The sequence below is a fragment of the Pan troglodytes genome, chromosome 3 (assembly GCF_028858775.2).
Source record: "Pan troglodytes isolate AG18354 chromosome 3, NHGRI_mPanTro3-v2.0_pri, whole genome shotgun sequence".
Classification (NCBI taxonomy): domain Eukaryota; kingdom Metazoa; phylum Chordata; class Mammalia; order Primates; family Hominidae; genus Pan; species Pan troglodytes.
The window spans coordinates 159819502-159842091 of record NC_072401.2 but is presented as its reverse complement, the minus strand read 5'-3'; the positions used below and the strand labels follow the sequence as shown (position 1 = coordinate 159842091).

General features: G+C 35.2%; 1 long non-coding RNA gene across 3 annotated transcripts in view; it reads left to right on the top strand.

Moving 5' to 3' along the window:
• The first annotated feature begins 928 nt into the window (after positions 1-928).
• Positions 929-22590, top strand: part of LOC107974460 (uncharacterized) — a 380241-nt gene continuing 358579 nt past the window's right edge. For all 3 annotated transcript variants that reach the window (XR_010156735.1, XR_008547646.2, XR_008547647.1), the window contains exon 1: positions 929-1152. This is a non-coding gene — a long non-coding RNA (uncharacterized LOC107974460). The remainder of the gene's footprint in view (positions 1153-22590) is intronic.

Genomic DNA, 22590 nt, shown 5'->3' with positions numbered 1-22590 from the left:
GTTTTTATTTTATGTCTATGCTGTGTGTCTTACTATTGAGCTACATGATTATATTTTCTCTTTTCCTAATATCAGTAGGATGTGGATGTTATTTATACATGTCTTTTTCCTTATTATTTATTAGTCTGTCTAGAGGTTATCAATTGTAAAAATTGTAAAAAATAAACCAGCTTTTAGTTTCATCTTTTTTTTCTATTTTTTAAACTTTTAATATAATTGATTTATTTTCTACTCTATTATTTTCTTCCTTCTATTTGCTTTGGGTTTAATTTGCTTTTCTTTCTCTAGTGTCCTAATGTAAGTATTTAATGTTAGTATCGCAATGAAATCTTCAGGCAATCTTTTCTCACTGCATTTATTTGTCTGAAAAAGGATTTTTTCACCTTCGTTGCTGAGATATTTTCTCTAGGTATGGAGATCTGGGTTGACAGGCTTTTTTATTTCTTTCAAAAATTTAAAGCTGTGATTCCAATGTCTTCTGACTTGTATGCTTTCCGATGAGAAGGTGGCTGTAATTTTTGTCTTTGTTTCTCTGTAATGTGATGTGTCTTTTCACTGGCTGCCTTCAAAATTGTCTTTTTATCTTTCTCAGCCCTTTGAATAGGATATGTCTAGGCATATGATATTTTTCAGTCTTGCTTTGCAATTGCTTAGCCTCTTGAATCTTTTTTAAATGTCTTTCATTATACTTGGAAAATTTATCTTTTCAAATATCTCTCTCGTTTTGTGCTCTCTCCTCCTTCTGGGTCTTCAATTACAAGTATTTAGATGATTTGAAATTGTCACACAGCTTTTTGATGCTCCGTTCTGTTTGTATTCATTCTTTTTTTCTCTCTCTTTAAGCGTTGGTGATGCCTGTTGACCCATCTTCAAGTTCATGATTCTTTCCTCAGCCAGGCCAAGTCCATTGTTGAACCTGCTGAAGGAATCCTTCAAAGGATCTTTTCTTATGCCCTAGGGCTGACCAGCTTTATTTTTCTGCTTAAAGCATTTGCTTCTCTATGAGACAAAGGATCAGGCAGGGAAGAAGGGTTTTTGTTTTTCCTGCAATGGCAGCTACTCCCTCCTCCATGCCTTCACCAGCAGAGGAGGTCCTCCTGTCTCTTATCCTGTTCTCTTGAACAGCCACTGGAGATCTATGGAAAAGAGCTTGTGAGTAAATTTAAATTCCCCTTGTATCTGGAGCTATCAGCTGCTCTATAATGTTGTGCTGGTCCACATTAAGTTTTTAGTTATTTATAAAAATTTTAGGTGATTTCTTCTTACCATCTTTGATGGCTCTGTTTTTCCCCTTGCATTCTACCATAGATGAGACAGTCCATACTTCCCCTCTCTCCTTGTGGAAGCCTTCCCCGAAGCGGATATTCAGGCTGTTTGGTTACTCTGTGGCATCAGCTTTTCGATAAGTTCAAGGAAATTTATGATTTTGTATTTATCTGGCTTTTTCATATTAGAATGAGAGAAGCCCTCTTTGTAGCTCTCTAAATCCTAGGTGTAAGAAAAACTCTCTTAATAATGCTTTTAATGAAACTTAGAGTCAGTGTGTTTTGTTTCAAAAATAAATTATTTTTGTGATTTTTTTTGTTGTAATTCTAAACAATTTGTAAGTTGACTAAATAGAATTAACATCCTATGATGTGAAGTCTTCTTATTTACATGTTATGATGTGAAGCTTCAATAACAAGTTGTGCCTTCACAATTTTTCAAATCTCTTTTTGCATCCTTTGGGGGCATTTAAGTATTTCTGTTTGTACATCTAGCTTACTTTCTAAGTTTATTTCTAGGTATTTGATTTCTTTTTGTTTCTGAAATATGGATTATGTCTTCCAACTGGTAGTTTTTTGGGGATGTGAAGATTATTGATTTCTATACATTCAGTTATGTACACAGCTTTATGAAATTCTTACTACTTGTAATTATTTTCCAGATGATTTGTTTATTCTTTTTCCCTGAAAAACAACCAGGTAATTTAAATATAATGATAATATTATTTTCCTAATTTTCAAATTTTATATATTTTTTCTAATCTAATTATACTGATACATCCAGAATAATGTTAATTATAATAGTAATAAAATACATACTTGTATTATTTTTTATTTCAATTAAAATGCTGCTAATATTTCTATATTAAGCATGATTTACATAACTGAAATGTCAACTTATTTCCATGTTATTGACAATATTCACAATTATGTTAGCTTTCTGTTAAATGCTCTTTCAGTATCTAAAATATGAAAATTAGTATATGATTTTTCTTCAGTGACTCCTTCATTAATATTTGAAATTGTATACATAGATATGCTAACATTTATCCATCCTCTCATTAGACTAAATAACCCTTCTCATGCTGTATTATTATTTTAATGTGCTCTTGGATTCTGTTTACTATTATTTTCATATTCATAATCATGAAATAAGACTGATTTCTACTTAGCTTTTGTTCCTGCTATTGTTTTGGGGTTCTAGATCCATATTATAATCATTTTCTAAAGAGTGCTTGAGTTCTTTCAGTTTTTTCCCTGTATTTTTAAACTGCATAGATTTCATTGTAGTTATCTTTTCCTTTCAGGTTTGGTAGAAAACCTTGAGAAAGAGTTTGAACTTTGGATTTTCAGGAAGAATAATTTTATAGTGACATTTTTTAGATTATCAATGTTAGTAATATTTTTGACTGTTTCTGGAATTAATTTTCATGTTCCCAGAAAATAACCTATTTTATACAAGTTCTCATTGTCATTGAGCAGAGTTGAGCAAAATATCTACTCATAATTCTGGTAATTTCTGATTGTAGTTATTTCCACAGAAACATTTCAATATTTTGTATTTGCACTTCTACTCTTTTTTCTTGGTTAACTTTTAATGATTAATCTATTTTGTTATATTTAAAAGCAAAAAATTCTTACATTTAAAAATTCTAATAATTTAATAATTTTTAATCGATAAAAATCTGTTTTTATGTTTATTAACTCAATTTATTTTCTAAAGGATTGTTAATTTTTTTATTAACTCTCAAGTTAAATTCTTTATTTATTACATTTATACATTTTCTGAGCAATGCTTCAGTTTTATTAGATATGTCTGTTTAAAGTTTCTACTCCATCATGAACTTGAATTTCTTTCAGAAATTATTTCCTTATGCCCAATATACTTGCATACTTATTTTTACTTAAACAAATTGGCCTTAAAGTACTTTACTTACTTTGGAGTGACTCTATATAATTAGTAAATTAAAATGTACTTATCTAATGTGGTATAGCGTACCACATATATACATGGGAAATATTTTTTTTCCCTATCTGAGAGAAGGAAGCATTTTTATTGCAAGGAACAGTAATAACATAAAAACGAATAAACCAAGGTTCTAAGTTTGATGTACTAGTGTTCTCTTTTGCTTGGCTAACTTGAATATCCATGGACTGAGAATAACAACTTCTAGTCTGACTTCTTAAAAATTGGAAAATGCAAGTGGAAAGCAGGAATCTCTGGCCATCTCTTTGGGACTGTTCACATTCCCAGTTGTCCCTGCTTGGATAACAGGAACCCTAGACTTACAAGTTGTGGCTGGATGCAAAAACCAGTGGCTTTACTCTTAAAGGGGACAGACTGACTCAATTAGGGTAGGAGACAAAAATTCCAGCTTTGCTAATTGAAAGTAGTGGTGGACTGAATTGTGAATGAGCAGGGAAAACCTTCTAGCCAGACATTTCACAGGCAGAGTCTGCTGAGATAAGCTCTCTACAACTGTTGCTTCACTGGGAAACTTTAAATGTGCAGGACAGATCAAACAGACACAGAAATATAAAAAGGAAAACAGTCCTATGGAGACTTGAGAACAAGCTGCAACTTTGAATATGTTTTTCAAAGTACTTACAGATGGATTGAGAGGGCTGGAAGCCTAACATGCTCCAGGTGTTTGAACAAAACCTCTGCTCAAATAATTAGCTGACCTCTTAGCTAGGCAGATACAAGATGCAACACCTAGGAAACCAGGCTGAAAAATAAATGTAAGAATAGAAACCCTGAGCAGAGACATCAGCAAACACAGATAGATTCTGTAAATTTAGACCGAAAAAATTAGATTAATAGTCCTCAGAAAAATAAAGGATCTAGAATTGTTATAGCATATAATCTAAAATGTATACGTTTCAAACAAAAATTATAAGACACTCAAATAGTAAAATGTGGCTTATACTTATTTACAGAAGCAGGCAGTAGAAACTGACTCTGAGTGGGTACAAATATTGGATTTAGCAATGACTTAAGAGTAGCTATTATAAATAGGCTCAAAGATGTAAAGGAAACGCTGAAGAATTAAGGCAAACTAGGATGATAGTGAGTTACTAAGTAAGGAATCTTTGTAGTGAAATGGGAACTATATGAGAAGAAACAAATAGAAAATCTACAGTTGAAAATTACAGTAACTGGAATACACTGAATACCCTTTAGAATACTCACAATACTCTGAGCTCTTATCAACAGATTTGTGATTGGCAGAAGAAAGAATCATGTCAACATGGGTTGGGTTCTAGTGAGTCCCTTCTTCTGAGTTGCAGTCTGCCTGTTTTTTTTTTTTTTTTTTTTTGTATTTTTGTTTTTTGTGTCCTCACAGAAGGAGAGCTAGAGTGCTCTCTGGGGTCTCTTTTATAAGAGCACTCATACTATTCATGAAGACTCTACTATCATTACCTAATTACTTCCCAAAGGCCCCACCTCCTAACACCATTGCACTAAGGATCAGGATTACAACATATGAATTTGGTAGGAAAACAAACATTCAGTCCAAACCACAGGGAAACAACATAACTAATGACTGATTTTTTATCAGAAAAAAAAGGCCAGAAGACAGTGTGCAATGACGTATTTAAAATGTTGAATGAGAAAAAAGTTAATTAAGAATTATTATACATATAAAATATAAATATTTATATATACCTAAAAGTAACCAAGTAATATGATATACTAAAAATGTCCATTTATCACAAAGAAAGACAGTAAAAGAGGAATAAGAAATGATAAAGTCATGAGATAAAGAAAAAATAGCAAAATATAAATCCAACCATAACAGTCATAACTTTAAATAGATTAAGCACTCCAATGGAAAGACAGAGATTGCCAAATTGAATACAAAAAGGAAGATCTAACCCTATGTTTACTATAAGAGAAATACTTTAGATCCAAAGACATGCATAGATTGAAAGTAAAATTATTAAAAAAGATATACCGTTCAAACATTAGCTATAAGTAAGCTGGAATAGCTACATTAATATTAAAGTAGATTTTAAGAGAAGAAATATTACTACAGACAGAAAGAGATTTTTCTACTTGATAAAGTACCCAACATATCAGGAAGATTAAGCAATTACAAGTCTACATGCCTAAAACAGAATCCCTAAATAAATTAAGCAAAATCTTCCAGAATTGTAAGAAAAACAGACAACTCTCAAACTTGGTTATAGTTGGAGATTTCAATGTTCTTTTCTCAGTAATTGACAAGCCAACTAAATAGAAAGGAATAAGGGTGTGGAAGTATTGAAAAGAGCTATCATCCAATTTGACCTGATATATAGAGAACCTTTCACTCAGCAATAGAAGAATCCACAGTTTTTTCCATGCACTTGAATCATTCTCCATGATAGACTTTATGCTAGGACATAAAACAAGTTTCAGTAACTTAAAATGGATTGAAATTTTACTAAGTATATCCCCCAACCACAACAGATTAAATTGGAAATAAACAACAGGAAAAAGTCTGTGCTTAGAGGTAAATTTATAACTTTAAGCACTTACAGTTGAAAGGAAGAAAGATAAAAAATCAATAGTCTAAGCTTTTACTTTAAGAAGCTGGGAAAATAAGAGCAGCAAATCCAATGCCAAAAAAGAAGACAGAAATAATAAAATCAGGGTGGAAATTAAAAAAAAGAGAAAAAAATTAGAGAAAATCAATGAGACCAAAGATAATTATTTGTAAAGATGAGCACAGTTGGTAGATATTTAGGCAGACTCATAGAACAAAAGAGAAATAGAAGCTAAAGCAGGAAAAGAGTCAGCCATTATTGTGTTGACTTTGCTTTCACATCTCCCACCTATAGATTGTAGATAGTGAAAGTCCCAAGATAAATTTGGAAATCCAAGATTGGAGGCTACCATTGTCTTTATTTGGAAGACAAGGTGATTATAGTTGAACAGATTTTCCCTATGTCCTAATGACACGGACACAATAGAATAGAGATGACTTGAAGGGGTACTGAAGGAATCTGCAGCCTACTGTAATATCAAAGACTTTTGGTGTTAATTCAGATGTTCTTCATGCTACCAACAACAGTTTGGAACTTAGCTAAGAAACAACTAATGAGATGATCCCTTAGGATTTGATGAAGGACCCCAAAAGATTGTTTTTCTGGTGAAAAAGACTGTTTATATATTTTAATTGTTAGAATGCAAAGATGGAAATTATATCTTAAAGGATCAGAGTCTGATTATTCTCCAGGGAGCACTGAGATATAGTAAGTGGAATATTTAACATTAGGCAAACAGATTCAATCATAGATTCCTGGGTCCTGTTGATGGGACCTTGGCAAAGCCCTGTGACCTCTTTGAGTTTCTTCATCTGTAAGATAAGGATATCCGCTATCTACTTTTACCTAATTCTACAAAACAATAATGACAGTCTGATGTTTAAATGACATAAAATATGTGAAAGTTGTTTTGTAAGTGCTCATAAGCACTGCAAAATATTATTTATCTCTGTATTAATTGTTGCTATTTATTTGTAGATAAGGGTTTTTTTGTAATTTGTCAACTTAAATTTTATTTTTTCTCCAGTTTGCAAATTTTTGCAAGTCTTTCAAACAATTACAGAAATGTACTATTTTACAGCTTCTTTGTAAAAAAAAAATTGAGCTGGGGGATTGTTCACTCTAAGTCCTGTAAGGTTTTATTTTCTTATATATTTCTTCTAGACAATATACGAGAATAAGTTCACCATTTTCTGCAATTTGTACCTGAGTCTTTATACTATTATACTGATGGACTCATCTCATTTTCCTTCCCCCCGCCCGAATCTGCTACATAATTCATACTAAAATGCAAATGCTCGAAAATGGCTTTAATTGAGAGCTCTATTAAGAGTGTGAATGGGATGGGGAGTGGGATTGGTATTTCACAGAGATCAAACTTTTCACACATACTTTATCCAACCTGCAAATATACTGATTCAGTTGTTCTGGGGTGAGGCTTGGATAGCTGCCTTTTAAGATACAGTATTTTAAAACACTGAAGGATACCCTGATTAGAACCTCTGATTTGAGGGATTAAGCTTTCTGGAATGTTGGGCATCAATCACACAAGTAAAGAGTTTGGAAGAGCATCGTGGCCTGCTTGCTATGTTTAAATCACACCACAGAAATAATTGCTTACTGTCCTTAAAATCTGCCAGCACATAGAGCACTCTGACACCTGATGGGCTCCCAAATAACAATAGTTGGGGGGGTTGTCATCAGTGTTACCTTGAGAAATGGAAACACAGTATATTTATTGTCCGTGTATTGTCCCCCTCCTATATATTTATTTATCTTGGTAAAATTGTTAATGTCGATAGGCAGTCATTTACAAAACATAACTCAAGGTAAGCCATATTTTTGTCACTCACTGAATTATGCTTTAACCTGTTACTTCTTCCTCAGAGATTAGATTTAACAGACATGTAATTAAACTACTCAGGTGTTGATGTTCATAATCATCTTGGGTTCATCTAAGTTTTCACAAACTCACATTTTGTTCCTGAAAAAATTATTGGAAATTATAACACAATTTATAGAAATTATGACGAAAAGTTTATGTACTAGGCAAGAATTTCTTGGAAAGTATGTTAATTCCCATAGGATTTGAAGATAACTCTTAGACAAGGGTTACCATATAAGTTGTATATAATTTTAGCATATAGATTAGCAGCCAAATATGGCATATTTTCACAATATTTTGGTGATGCAAAATTCGTGTGATATTGAACAGTCTCAACTCTCAACAGACAGTTTTCCCGGTCATGTGGATAGCAGAGTTGACTGGACTTGCTTTACTGGAAGATGAGCAAAGGTGATTTGCTTTAAACAAAAAACAAAAACAAAAACAAAACCTAAAAACAAACGAACAGACAAAAAATACACATGATACTGTTTACATCTCTGGAAGATTCTGATTTATGCCCAGGTTCACGAAGCACAATAGCGTAAAGTCTATAAAATCTATTAAATAAGGGTTCTTGTTTTTACAAATAAATTTAATAGTTCTCCATTATAAAATGGGCATTTATTAACTGGCTTCTAAGTGCCAGACACTAATCCAGACATTTTCATATCCACTATTTCAATAAGTTATTTTCAGAAATGCAATTTAGTAGGTTAAAAAACAACAAAACAAAAAAAAACCCTTAAAAAACAATATTAGCGATCTACTTTGGAAGAAATGCAGCATAATGTCTGATCAGAGTCAAAGGAAATAGCTTCAACAGCTACTGTTTTAAAAATGAAACAGGCCTCGTCACATTCCTTTCTTGAAAAACCACCAAAATTGTTTTGTTGTTGATTCGTTTGAGAAGTAGTGAGGAAAGAAGGTGAAGGGAGGACAGAATTATTCTATTTTCTTATTATAGGCCTTCTATTCTGTGCTGTATGATGCCAACAGAAACAACTTAAAATATCCAAAGTCCCTCAGAAGGTTGTGAGATACAGCCTTGGTGGGTTTTGCAGTGCTGTGAGGAAATGGGGTCCCATTCCAGGTCTCAGATGCCTGCAGTGCAAAGGCATTAGGTTACTTTCAAGTTTCCCCCTTCCCATTGCTCTTAAATGCACAAATCATGAGATGAGACTCTCAGGGATGGGGCCCTGGGTATTCTTTTAAAGTTCCTTAGGAGGTCACCATGCAGTCCTCAGTGCCTGGGTATTTGGGAAACACTTCTTCTAAAAGTTTTATTTTAAACTTATTGAAGCATAGGGATATAATGATACAGAATATGTCAAAACTCTTAAAATTCCGGCATTCCTTCTCAGAGCCAAAAGCTCAGAGAGTCATTGCAAAAGCTCTCCTTTAATCCCAGGGCTTGATTCATGGAGCACTTACAGTCAGGGCGGCAGCTCTTTCCCAAGAGACTGTGTGGGAAACAGAGTTGGGGAACGACTCCACTTGATATCTGTTCCTACTCACTTCTCTGATATTTAAAAAATAAAAAAGGATAAAGTTGATATTACAGGGAAAAAAGGACCTCTTTTGCCTCTTCATACATTACAGAATCGAAAGTCTGATATAAAAAAAAAACATAATATATCATCTTGTCCATACCCCTACTTAGAGAACTAAACTTGTGCTTCTCCTCCCCTTATCTCTGATGAGGTTACAGAGATCCCAAGAGGTTAAATCATTTGTCCAAAATTACATGTTGACTCAGTTGCATTCTAATTATTGAGAATGACTTAGAGTGTAAACAGCAATCTTTTTAATATTTCACAATTATATATCAGAGTTTTCCATTTGTCTCTGTCATTATCAGTCTTTTGCTGATGTTGAACAGTGTTGTCTCATTTTCCAAAGCAGCAAAGTCCTGACTTCCTTTAGTCTTCCTTCTGCAGTCATCCCCACAGTTCAAGGTCCGTGATTGTTGGATGGTAAATTCCAAAGTCTTATTCCAGTTTTTTCAGCCTGAGCTAGATTATTTTAAAATTAAAGCCGAGTTTCAGACTGACATAAAAAATGTCTTTGGCGTTTCCAAATTTATATACAAAAGCAGATTTATGTGATTTGATATAACTTTATTTATTATTTTCTTTTGTTTGTTTTTTTTTGAGACTGAGTCTCGCTCTGTCGCCCAGGCTGGAGCATAGTGGCGTGATCTCTGCTCACTGCAAGCTCCGCCTCCCAGGTTCACGCCATTCTCCTGCCTCAGCCTCCGGAGTAGCTGGGACTACAGGCGTCGCCACCATGCCCGGCTAATTTTTTGTATTTTTAGTAGAGACAGGGTCTCACCGTACTAGCCAAGATGGTCTCGATCTCCTGACCTCGTGATCCGCCTGCCTCGGCCTCCCAAAGTGCTGGAATTACAGGTGTGAGCCACCGCACCAGGCTGATATAACTTTATTTTAAAAATTCTTATTCATAGCATCTTGTTCATCAATAGATTGACTTTACATTTGCCTTACAGTCAGTCAAATTAGATCTGAGTAAAGAAGCTTAAAACACTGAATGAAGGGAAAGAATTTATCTGTTTTTTTTTTTTACTTTTTTTTTCTCTTCTGATATCTTTGGTAGGGTTAGAATTTATCTACTCACAAATGAAAGAATTCAGTAATATCACTCATTTATTCAGTTAATCCAGCCCAGGATTTATTAAGAGATTAAATGAAAGTGACAGTAAACACTGAAAAAGGTTAATATATTAACATTCCTAAATCTTAAGTTACCTCTAAATATATCTGTAAAGATAAGTTGGTCTTGACTTGCATTAAGAAAATATTTTAACAAAAAACTGTAAGAGATACTATATGGAAGTTAAGGTTAAATTTTTTTTCCAAGTTAGAATCTAATAATAGATATATTTGTTTTTGATGAGATCTATCTTTGAAAATAGTTTTCTTTGTTCTTTTCCCTCATTTTTATTGATACATTTTATTGATACAATCAGGGAGGCAGATTTAAGTTTTTTAAAAAAGCCAAGTTAAAATATAAAACAAAAACCATTTGTTAGTCTATTAGTATCTTTGCAAAACTTCGAATCTTTACTAAAAGATATTATAGGCAGAAACATTTTCTTCTTTATGCATCTTATTAGTTTTTAATCAAATTATTCTTTTAGGCTCACCAGATATATTTAGAAAAATGAATACTTTTAGAAAAATGATGGTTTTGAAAAATATTAATTTAATCAGGGCTTGAATCAAATAAGATATCAGGAAGGACTTTTATTCATGAATGGAGGTAAAAGTAACAAAACTTACTTTGTTGATGCTATTAGGGAGAAGATCTGGTTTCAGCAAAACAGGGAAAAAACAGTAGATAGCGGTGTCATAAATGGAGACCGTCAGGCTTAGATCTTATCAATCTAACTTTAATGGCCTCTGCATTATTTTTTTCTTTTCTTATTATACTTTAAGTTCTGGAATACATGTGCAGAACGTGCAGGTTTGTTACACAGATATACATGTACCATGGTGGTATGCTGCACCCATCAACCCGTCATCTATGTTAGGTATTTCTCCTAATGCTCTCTGTCTCCTAGCCCCCTACCCCTCAACAGGCCCATGTGTGTAATGTTTCCCTCCCTGTGTGCATGTGTTCTCATTGTTCAACTCCCATTTATGAGTGAGAACATGTGGTGTTTCGTTTTCTGTTCCTGTGTTAGTTTGCTGAGAAAGATGGCTTGCAGCTTCATCTATGTCCCTGCAAAGGACATAAACTCATCCTTTTTTATGGCTGCATAGTATTCCATAGTGTATTTGTGCCACATTTTCTTTATCCAGTCTATCATTGATGGGCATTTGAGTTGGTTTCATGACTTTGCTATTGTAAATAGTGCTGCAGTAAGCATACGTGTGCATGTGTCTTTATAGTGGAATGATTTATAATTCTTTGGGTATACACCCAGTAATGGGATTGCTGGGTCAAATGGTATTTCTGGTTCTAGATTCTTGAGGAATCACCACACTGTCTTCCACAATGGTTGAACTAATTTACACTCCCACCAACAGTGTAAAAGCATTCCTATTTCTCCACGTCCTCTCCAGCATCTGTTGTTTTCTGACTTTTCAATCATCACCATTGTAACTTGGCCTCTGCATTTTATGTCATGATTAAAAGGCCTTTCTTCTCCACTCCAACATTATCAAGTAATACATCTATGTTTTCTTTGCTTTCCAGTTTTTTTCCCCATTTAGTTTCCCCAGTTTTATCCACCAACAGGAATTATGTTGGTTTCCAAGTATATAATCATATCATTTGCAAAGTGGGTTAATTTTACCTCATCCTTTCATGTTTGTAAACTTCTAATATCTTTTTGTGTCATAATTTCAAAGGCTAATACTTTCAGCTCATTAGTCATGGTAATAGCATTCGTCTTATTCCTCATTTTTCCCCCCACTTAGCTTGCTGATTTCTGGGCTTGATTGTGTGCGTGTGTGTGTGCGTGCACATGTGTGTGCATGTGCAGATATGTTTGCATATTTTCCACTAATTTGTACATTTTGAGTTTTTTCCTTGTAAATAAAAAATTGGTACAAATTTTATCAAATGCCATTTCAGCATCCAGGAAAATAATCATGTAATTTTTTGCCATAGATCTACAAAAAGAATGAAATATATGAAACTACTTTATAACGTTGAGCCATCCCTGTATGTTTGGAATAAATATTGCTTGTTCTTGATGTACTGTTATTTCAGTGTGCTGCTGCAAAGTCTTCACAATATTCTATTTGAGAGTTTCTTAAATAAGGAAAGTTGGTCAACATTTTGTTTGTCCATTTTCAATCTTTTTTATGTTTTAATATCAATGTAACCCACTTTACTCAAATAATTTGAAACTTTAGGCCAGGCATAGTGGCTCACACCTCAGCACTTTGGGAGGCTGAGGCGGGAGGATCACTTGAACCCAGGAGTTTGAGATCAGCCTGGGCAACATGGCGAAACCTCGTCTCTACAAAAAAAAAAAAAAAAAAAGTACCCAGGTGTGGTGGTGCACACCTGTAGTCCTAGCTACCTGGGAGGCTGAGATGGGAGGGTCACTTGAGCCCAGGAGGTCGAAGCTGCAGTGAGCTGTGATTATGCCACTGCACTCCAGCCTGGGTGGTGGAGTGAGACCTTATCTTAATTTTTTAAAACTTAAAAAAATAATAATTTGAAACTTTATTTTTTAATGTGCTGTAGAATAATTTGCATAATAATTATTTGTTCTAGAGTTTGGAAGGATTATCTTTGAGAGTATCAAGCCCTAATTTTTTTTATTTTGGGGATAGATTTTTTATATCTAACTATTTGACTAATTTTTTTTCAGGATTTGTGTATATACTCTTGTCAGCGTTGGAAAATTGTATCTTCTAGAAATGTTCTATCTTATCCAAATTTTAAACTCATGGCTCTGAGTGTTAGGAAAGTAGTCTCTTCAAAAAATTACCCTGCTTCTATGCTTATTATCTCCTTGTCATGTCTTTTAACATGCACATAGATTTCTTCCTTCTTTTATTCTTTATTAGGATAGTGAAGGTTTTAATCCATTTTATTGATTTAATAAAAGCTTTTAAAATTACTTTTATTGTTTTATTTTTTAGTTTTAATCTTGTCTGTTCCCTTCTTTATATTATAATTTCTGCTTTTGTTTCTATATTCATTTTTCTTTTTTATGGTAAAAAGTTTATATACAAAGTCAGTATACGATGTGTTCATTACTTTTCAAATATTTTGAATTTTTGGCTTATAGTTCTTTAAAGTTTTTTATGAAAGAATTTTAATTTTTTAATTTAAAGAATTATGTTCAAGTGGAAGCATTTTTTGTCTCTTATTTTGTATTAATTTCTTGTTTTATATTATAATCAGGAATGCTTTCTGTATTTCTAACTTTTTTGAAATTATGAAACCTTTTTTATGATCTAATATATGATTTTTTAAATGACTATGTCATGAGCCCTTGTACCTATAATCAGGGAAAATGTTTGCATATATGCATGAGATCTACTTTTAAAAAATATGTTGTCTTTATTACACTTACTTTATTACTCTTACGAAATCAAAATGATTTGGATAATTTTTACATTTTAGCATGCTTTTTTTCTCATTTTTTGACATGGTTGCAAATAGCATGCAGATATTTACTGTAGGATTTCCAGATAGTGTTTTAACTTAACCACAATTTGTTAAAAGTCGAAGGTCAAACAATTGCCCTGTTGTTAAGAGGGCAGATTCTGGACATGGAATTCCCCAAACAATGTAGCATTTATAATTTCAACACCAATTCTTACTTCATGGACATCTTCCCCCTCTCCAATAAAAGCCTATGAAAAACTTGTCAATTATCTTGTTATTCTTTTAAAATGAACGTCATAGTTCAAGTTGTTGAAAGTTACCACCATAGAGGCCTATTTGTTTGGAATATGACTCCTGTCTACTTAGGGTCAAATTCTGTACGTTCAAATCATGTGTGGCACTCTTTTCCCACAAAAAAACGCTTTCCCCTACTTCATCACATCTCATTGTACTTGTGTAAGTGGGCACATCTATTATGCATAGTGAGGGCTCAAAAAGGTGAAGAGGATCTTAGAGGAAAGTGATTACTCTGGATCTCATACAAAATATATGTGTTCTATGCAAGTGAAAGATGCAAATAAAAAAATTATAACTAAAGGTCTTTGTGAAAGAAGAAAGCAAGAGATTTAAAAAGTATTTTCTTTCCTATGCCTAATCTTGTGCTTATTTACAAATATTGGGGTATTACTATTGCTTATTTGAAACAAACTCACTTGATTTAAAAAAAACACATAGAATTTAAAAATACTTAAGACAGTTTTAAAAACCTTGTGCTAAGAATTGAATGGTATTCACAAATGATTCAGCAAGTCATGATAAAAAAATATGATGAGGACATAGAGATAAAATTTACAAAAGGGAAATACATCTGACCTATAATTATATAGAAAATTAACCATAACTGTGAAATACTATATTATGTCCCTGCATAACACTGCTGAAGTTCTTTTTTAAAAAGGTAATATTTAATGATGGTAAGGATGTGGCACAGAGGACAATATGATAGACTGCTGATGGGATTATAAACTGGTGCGACACATTTGTGAAGAAATTTGGACATGTACATAATGGCAAAATAACAAACTACTACTTTACGTCCAAAAGAAATACTTGGCGATGAGTATACATCTTTATATACAAGTACGGTCATTGAAACATTGTAACAAACAAACTCAACCTTATGCCTTGGCTCAAATTGAATGTCCACTAATGAGAAAGAAAAGTTTAATGAATTGTAGCACACTGACAAAGTGGAGGATTATGTAGTCACATCAAATCAGTGTTCTTGAAGGCAATTTATAAGCATTGAACAATGCACATGGTGTAACATCGCGTCCAGAATTGGTGGGTTCTTGGTCTCGCTGACTTCCAGAATAAAGCCACGGACCCTTGCTGTGACCGTCACAGTTTTTAAAGGTGGCCTGTCTGGAGTTTGTTCCTTCTGATGTTCGGATGTGTTCGGAGTTTCTTCCTTCTGGTGGGTTCGTGATCTCGCTGGCTCAGGAGTGAAGCTGCAGACCTCGCGGTGAGTGTTACAGCTCTTAAGACAGCATGTCTGGAATTGTTAGTTCCTCCTGGTGGGTTCGTGGTCTCACTGGCTTCAGGAGAGTCTGCAATGAGTGTTACAGCTCATAAACGCAGTGTGGACCCAAACAGTGAACAGCAGCAAAATTTACTGCAAAGAGCAAAAGAACAAAGCTTCCAAGGTGGGGTAAGGAACCTCAGCAAATTGCTACTGCTAGCTCGGGCAGCTTGCTTTTATTCTCTTATCTGGCCCCACCCACATCCTGCTGATTGCTCCATTTTACAGAGAGCTGATTGGTCTGTTTTACAGAGAGCCGATTGGTCCATTTTGACAGGGTGCTGATTGGTGCGTTTATAATCCCTGAGCTAAATACAAAAGTTTTCCATGTCCCCGCTAGATTAGCTGGATACAGAGTGTCCATTGGTCGATTTACAAACCTTTAGCTAGACACAGAGTGCTGATTGGTGCATTTACAAACCTTGAGCTAGATACAGAGTGCCGATTGGTGCATTCACAATCCCTTAGCTAGACATAAAGATTCTCCAAGTCCCCACCAGACTAACTAGGTACAGAGTGCCCACTGGTGCATTCACAAATCCTGAGCTAGACACAGGGTGCTGACTGGTATGTTTACAAACCTTGAGCTGGATACAGAGTGCTGATTAGTGTATTTACAATACCTTAGCTAGACATAAAGGTTCTCCAAGTCCCCACCAGACGCAGGAGCCCAGCTGGCTTCACCCAGGGGATCCCGCACCCGGGCAGCCGGTGGAGCTGCCTGCCAGTCCCCCGCCATGCGCCCACACTCCTCAGCCGTTGGGCGGTCGATGGGACTAGGCGCCGTGGAGCAGGAAGCGGCGCTCATCAGGGAGGCTCGGGCTGTGCAGCGCAGCCCAGGGCAGGGCGGGGAGGCTCAGGCATGGCGGGCTGCAGGTCCCGAGCCCTGCCCTGCGGGCAGGCAGCTAAGGCCCGGCGAGAAATCGAGCACAGCAGCTGTTGGCCCAGGTGCTAAGTCCCTCACTGCCTGGGGCTTGCTGGCCTGCCGGCCGCTCGGAGTGCTGGGGCTGCCGAGCCTACGCCCACCCGGAACTCTAGCTGCACCGCAGGCGCCGCGCATAGCCCGGGTTTCTGTCCGTGCATTTCCCTCCACACCTCCCGGCAAGCTGAGGGAGCCGCCTGGGCCTTGGCCAGCCCAGAAAGGGGCTCCCAGAGTGCAGAGGCGGGCTGAAGGGCTCCTCAAGCCCGGCCAGAGTGGGCGCCAAAGCCGAGGAGGCAGCGAGAGTGAGTGAGGGCCGTCAGCATGCTGTCACCTCTCAACATTACATAAAGTAAAATCTAGCTGCATGCTTCTATTTGCATATTATATACAGACAAAGAGCATGCGGTAATATTGCAAGGAACACATTCCCCCCCACTGGTAAATTCTCTCAAACATGTAGCGAAGAAATAACAGATGTGGGAATTGTAAGAAAATTCTTAGAGAATTTTTAGAAAATGAAGGAAACAATTCCCAGATCATTCTATGAGTTCAACATTACACTGATAACCAAAACTGAGGATAGGAGGAGGTGGGAAGGAACTCTTTTCTTTTTTCTTTTGGTTTTTTGTTTTTTTTTAGGGTTAAGGATTTAGGATTTAAGTTAGACTTTTTTTTTTTTTTTTTTTAACATTTTTTGTATAATTTCAACTTTTCTTTTAGATTAAGGGAATACATGTGCAGGTTTGTTACGTGGGCATATCACATGATGATGAGTTTTGGGGTATGAATGATCCTGTCACCTAGGTAGTGAGTATTGAACCTAACAAGTTTTCAATGCTTTCCCCCCTCCTTCCCTTCCTCTCTCCTCTATTAGTTCCCAGTGTATATTGTTGCATGTTTATGCCCATGAGTACCCAAAGTTTAGCTCCCACTTAGAAGTGAGAACATGTGGTATTTGCTTTTCTGTTTCTCCATTAATTTGCTTAGAATAATGGCCTCCAGCTGCATTCATGTTTCATTATTTTTTATTGCATGTAGTATTCCTTGGGGTATGTGTACCACATTTTCTTTATCCAATTCACCACTGATGGCTACCTAGGTTGATTCCATGTCTTCGCTATTGTAAATAGTGCTGCAATGAATATATAAGTGCATATGTCTTTTGGGTAGAACAACTTACGTTATTTTGGGTATACACCTAGTAATGGGGGTCAAATGGTGGTTCTGTTTTAAGTTCTTTAAGTTCCCCAAACTGCTTTCTACAGTGGCTGAATTAATTTACATTCACACCAACAGTGTATAAACATTCCCTTTTCTCTGCAGCCTTGCAAGTATCTGTTGTTTTTGTACTTTTTAGTAATAGCTATTCTGACTGATGTGAGATGGTATCTCATTGTGGTTTTGATTTGCATTCTTCTGGTGATTATTAATGTTGAGCATTTTTTCATGTTTATTGGCCACTTGTATGTTTTCTTTTGAGAAGCATCTGTTCCTATCTTTTGCCCACTTTTTAATGGGGTTGTTTTCTGATGTTGAATTGTTTAAATTTCTTATAGATTCTGGATAATGGAACTTTGTTGAATGCAATGCAGTTTGTGGATATTTTCTCTCAGTCTGGAGGTTGTCTGTTTACTCTGTTGATAGTTTCTTTTTCTGTTCAGAAGTTCTTTAGTTGGTTCTCACTTGCCAATTTTTGTTTTTATGTAATTGCTTTTGAGGACTTAGTCATAAATTCTTTTCAAAGGGTAGTGTCCAGAATGGTATTCCTAAGTTTTCTTCTAGGATTCTTGTAGTTTGCAGTCTTACATTTAAATCTCCAACCCATCTTGAATTGATTTTTGTACATGGGTCTGGCTGCATTCTTCTGCATAAAGCTAGCTAGCTATCCTAGCACCATTTATTGCATAGGGAGTCCTTTCCCCATTGCTTGTTTTCGGTGATTTTGTCAAAGATCAGATGGCTATAGGTGTGTGGCTCTATTTCCGGGTTCTCTATTCTTTTTTGTACCAGTACTATGCTGTTTTGGTTACTAGAGTCTTATATAATAGTATAGTTTGAAGTTGGGTAATGAGATGCTTCTGACTTTGTTCTTTTTTGTTTAGAATTGTTTTGACCATTTGGGCTCTTTTTTGGTTTCATATGAATTTTAGAATAGTCTTTTCTAGTTCTGTGAAAAACGACATTGGTAGTTTGATAGGAATAGTGACGAATCTGTAAATTGCTTTGGGCAGTATGGCCATTTTAATAATTTGATTCTACTAATCCATGATCATGGAATATTTTTCCATTTATTTGTGTCATCTATGATTTCTTTCAGCAGTGTTTTGTAGTTCTCCGTGTAGAGATCTTTTACCTTCTTGGTTTGATGTATTCCTAGGTAATTTATTTTTTTGTGTGTGTATCTATTGTGAATGGGATGGTATTCTTGATTTGGCTTTCAGCTTGAATGTTACTGGTGTACAGAAATGCTACTGATTTTTGTACATTGGTTTGGTATACTGAAGCTTTAATGAAGTTGTTTATCAGTTCCAGGAGGCTTTTGGTGGAGTCTTTAGAGTTCACAGTTATAGAATCATATCATCCATGAAGAGAGATAGTTTGATTTCTCCGTTTCCTATTTGCATGCATTTTATTCTTTCTCTTGCCTGATTGCTCTGGCTAGGAATTCCAGCACTATGTTGAAGATGAGTGGTGAGAGTGGGCATCCTTATTTTGTTCCATTTCTCAGGGAGAATGCTTCTACCTTTTTCTTGTTCAGTATGATGTTGGCTGTGGGTTTGTAATAGATGGCTATTATTATTTTGAGGTATGTTCCTTTAATGCCTAGTTTGTTGAGGGGTTTTTTTTTTATCATGAAGAGATGTTGGATTTTATTGAAGGCTGATTCAACATCTATTAGGATGGTCGTATGTTTTTTGTTTTTAATTCAGTTTATGTGGTGAATCCCATTTATTGATTTGCATATTTTGAACCAAACTTGCATCCCAGAAATGAAGCCTATTTGATCATAGTGAATTAGCTTTTTGATGTGCTACTGGATTTGGCTTGCTAGTGTTTTGTTTACCTTTTTTTGCATCTATGTTCATCATGGATATTGCCCTGTGGTTTTCTTTTTTCGTTGTGTCTTTGTCAAGTTTGAGTATCAGGATAATGCTGGCTTTGTAGAAAGAGTTAACTAGGAAGAAGTCCCTCCTCAATTTTTTTTTGTTTTTGGAGTAGTTTCAGTAGAATTGGTGCCAGCTCTTCTTTGTACATCTTATGGAATTTTTCTGTGAATCCATCTGGTCTGGGGCTTTTTTGTTCTGTAGGTTTTTTATTACTGATTTAATTTTGGAACTCAATATTGATCAGGGTTTCAATTTCTTCCTGATTCAATCTTGATAGGTTGTGTGTTTCCAGAAATTTATACAGTTTCTCTAGATTTTCCAGTTTGTGTGCATGGAGGTGTTCATACAATCTCTGAGGATCTTTTTATTTCTGTGGGATCAGTTGTAATGCCACCTTTGTCTTTCTGATTGTGCTTATTTGGATCTTCTTTCATGTTTTCTTTGTTAATCTATCTAGTGGTCTACTGATCTTGTTTATCCTTTCATAGAACCAACTTTTGGTTTATTTGACTCTTTGTATGGATTTTTGAGTCTCAGTTTCATTCAGTTCTGCTCTGATTTTGTTATTTATTTTCTTTTGCTAGCTTTGGGATTAGTTTGTTCTTGTTTTTCTATTTCCTTTGGTGTGATGCTAGGTCATTAATTTGACATCTTTCTAACTTCTTGAGGTAGGCATTTAGTGCTATAAGCTTTTCCGTTAACACTGCTTTTGCAGTGTCTCAGAGATTTTGGCATGTCATGTCTCTGTTTTCACTTATTTCAAAGAACTTTTAAGTTTCTGCCTTAATTTCATTGTTTATAAGAAGTCATTCAGAAGCAAATTGTTTAATTTCCATGTAATCTTGCAGTTTTGGGAAAACTTCTTGTTATTGATTTCTCTTTTCATTCCACTGTGGTCTGAGAGTATCATTGGTATGATTTCAATTTTTTTAAAATTTATTGAGACTTGCCTTATGGCTGAGCATGTGGTTGATCTTGGAGTGTGTTCCATGTGCAGATGAGAAGGATATATATTTCAGGGTTGATGGGTGGAGTGTTCTGCAGATGTTTATTAGATCCAATTGATCAAGTGTCAAATCTAAGTCCAGAGTTTCTTTGTTAGTTTTAAGCCCAGAATTTATTTGTTAAATAGATTATCTATCTATCACTGTCCGTGAGGTGTTGAAGTCCTCCACTATTATTGTGTGGCTAAGTCTTTCCATAGGTCTAGAAGTAGTTTCATGAATCACGGTGCTCCAACATTGGGTGCATATATATTTAGGATATTTAAGGCTTCTTGTTGACTTTAACTCTTTATCATTTGTAATGTCCTTCTTTATTCAAAATTTAACCAGTGTTGGTTTAAAGTCTTTATCTGATATAAGAATAGCAACCTGTGTTCTTTTTTGTTTTCTGTTTACATGCTAGATCTTTCTTCAACACTTGGCTTTGAGCCTATGGGTATTGTTACATGTGAGATGGGTCTCTTGAATACAGCAGAAGGATGGGTCTTGTTTTTTTTTATCCAACTTGCAACTCTGTGCCTTTTAAGTGGGATATTGAGACCATTCACATTCAAATACTGATATGTGAGGTTTTAATCGTATCATGAAGTTGTTCACTGGTTGCTTTGTAGTTTCTATTGTGTGTGCTTTATTGGGTCTGTGGGCTATGTACTTAAGTATGATTTTGTGGTAGCAGGTATCATTCTTTAGTTTCTATGTTTAGAGATCCCTTAAAGAACTTCTGTAAGGCTGGTCTAGTGGTCTTAGCACTTGCTTGTGTGGAAAATATTTTATGCTCCCTCACTTATGAAGCTTAATTTGGTGGGATATAAAATTCCTTATTGAAATATCTTTTTTAAAGAATGCTGAAAATAGGCCTCCAGTCTCTCCTGGCTTATAAGAATTCTGCTGAGACATCTGCTGTTAGCTAAATGTAGTTCCCTTTGTATGTGATCTGACCTTTTTCTTTAGCTGCCTTTAAGATTCATTTATTTAGTGTTGACTTTGTATAGTCTTGTGACTATATGCCTTGGTAATGTTCATTTTGTATAGTATCTCGCAGGTGTTATCTGGATTTCTTGTATCTGGATATCTACCTCTCTAGCCAGATAGGGAAATTTTCTTAAATTACTCCCTCAAACATGTTTTACAGGTTGTTTACTTTTTCTTCTTTTTTCTCAGGAATGTTAATAATTCATAGGTTTGGTCACTTTACGTAGTCTCCTATTTTTCAAAAACTTCATATTTTAAAATTCTTTTTTTCTGTATTTTTGTCTGATTGGGTTAAAGACTGGTCTTCAAATTCTGAAATTCTTTCTTCTGCTTGGTCAGTTGATAAAACTTTCAATTGCATTTTGAAATTCCTTAAGTGAATTTTTCAATTCCAGAGGCTCTGATTTAATTTTCAAAGATGTTTATCTCTTACTTCTTTTTCTGGATTGATTTATAAATTTCTTTGTGTTGATATTCAATCTTAGGTTGGATCTCATTGAGCTTCCTTGCAATCTATGCTTTGAATTATTTATGGAATTTCTGAGTTTCCATTTTGTCTAGGGCCCATTACTGGAGAGCTAGTGTGATCCTTTGGTGATGTCACTACACTCAGATTTTTCATTGTACAAGAATTCTTACACTGATTCCTTCTCATTTGGAAATGCTGGCACTTCTAATTTTTATAGTTATTTTCATGCAAATTGTTTTTCCCTTTTCTTTCTTTATCTAGAATATTATTGAATTTTTGTTTGTTTATTTTCCTTTCCCTTTCTGCTGTGCTCTAGGTAGTGTGACTGTAGAAAATTCTGGGTAGAATACTTTGGCTTTGCTTCTATAGCCCTACGTACTTCTTTTGGCACTTTTTTTTCTTTTTTTTTTTTTTTTTTTTGAGACAGAGTCTCTCTCTGTCACCCAGGCTGGAGTGCAGTTGCATGATCTTGGCTCACTGCAGCTTCCACCTCCTGGGTTCAAGCAATTCTTCTGCCTCGGCCTCCTGAGTAGCTGGGACTACAGACACGCACTGCCGTGCCTGGCTAATTTTTTGGTATTTTTAGTAGAGAGGGGGTTTCACCATGTTGGCCAGGATGATCTTGATCTCCTGACCTCATGATCCGCCCACCTCAGCCTCCCAAAGTGCTAGGATTACAGGTGTGAGCCACTGCACCAGCCTTTTGGAGTGTTTTATATTGAGCTGTGTGGTTTGACTTATAAGTCAGTAGATGG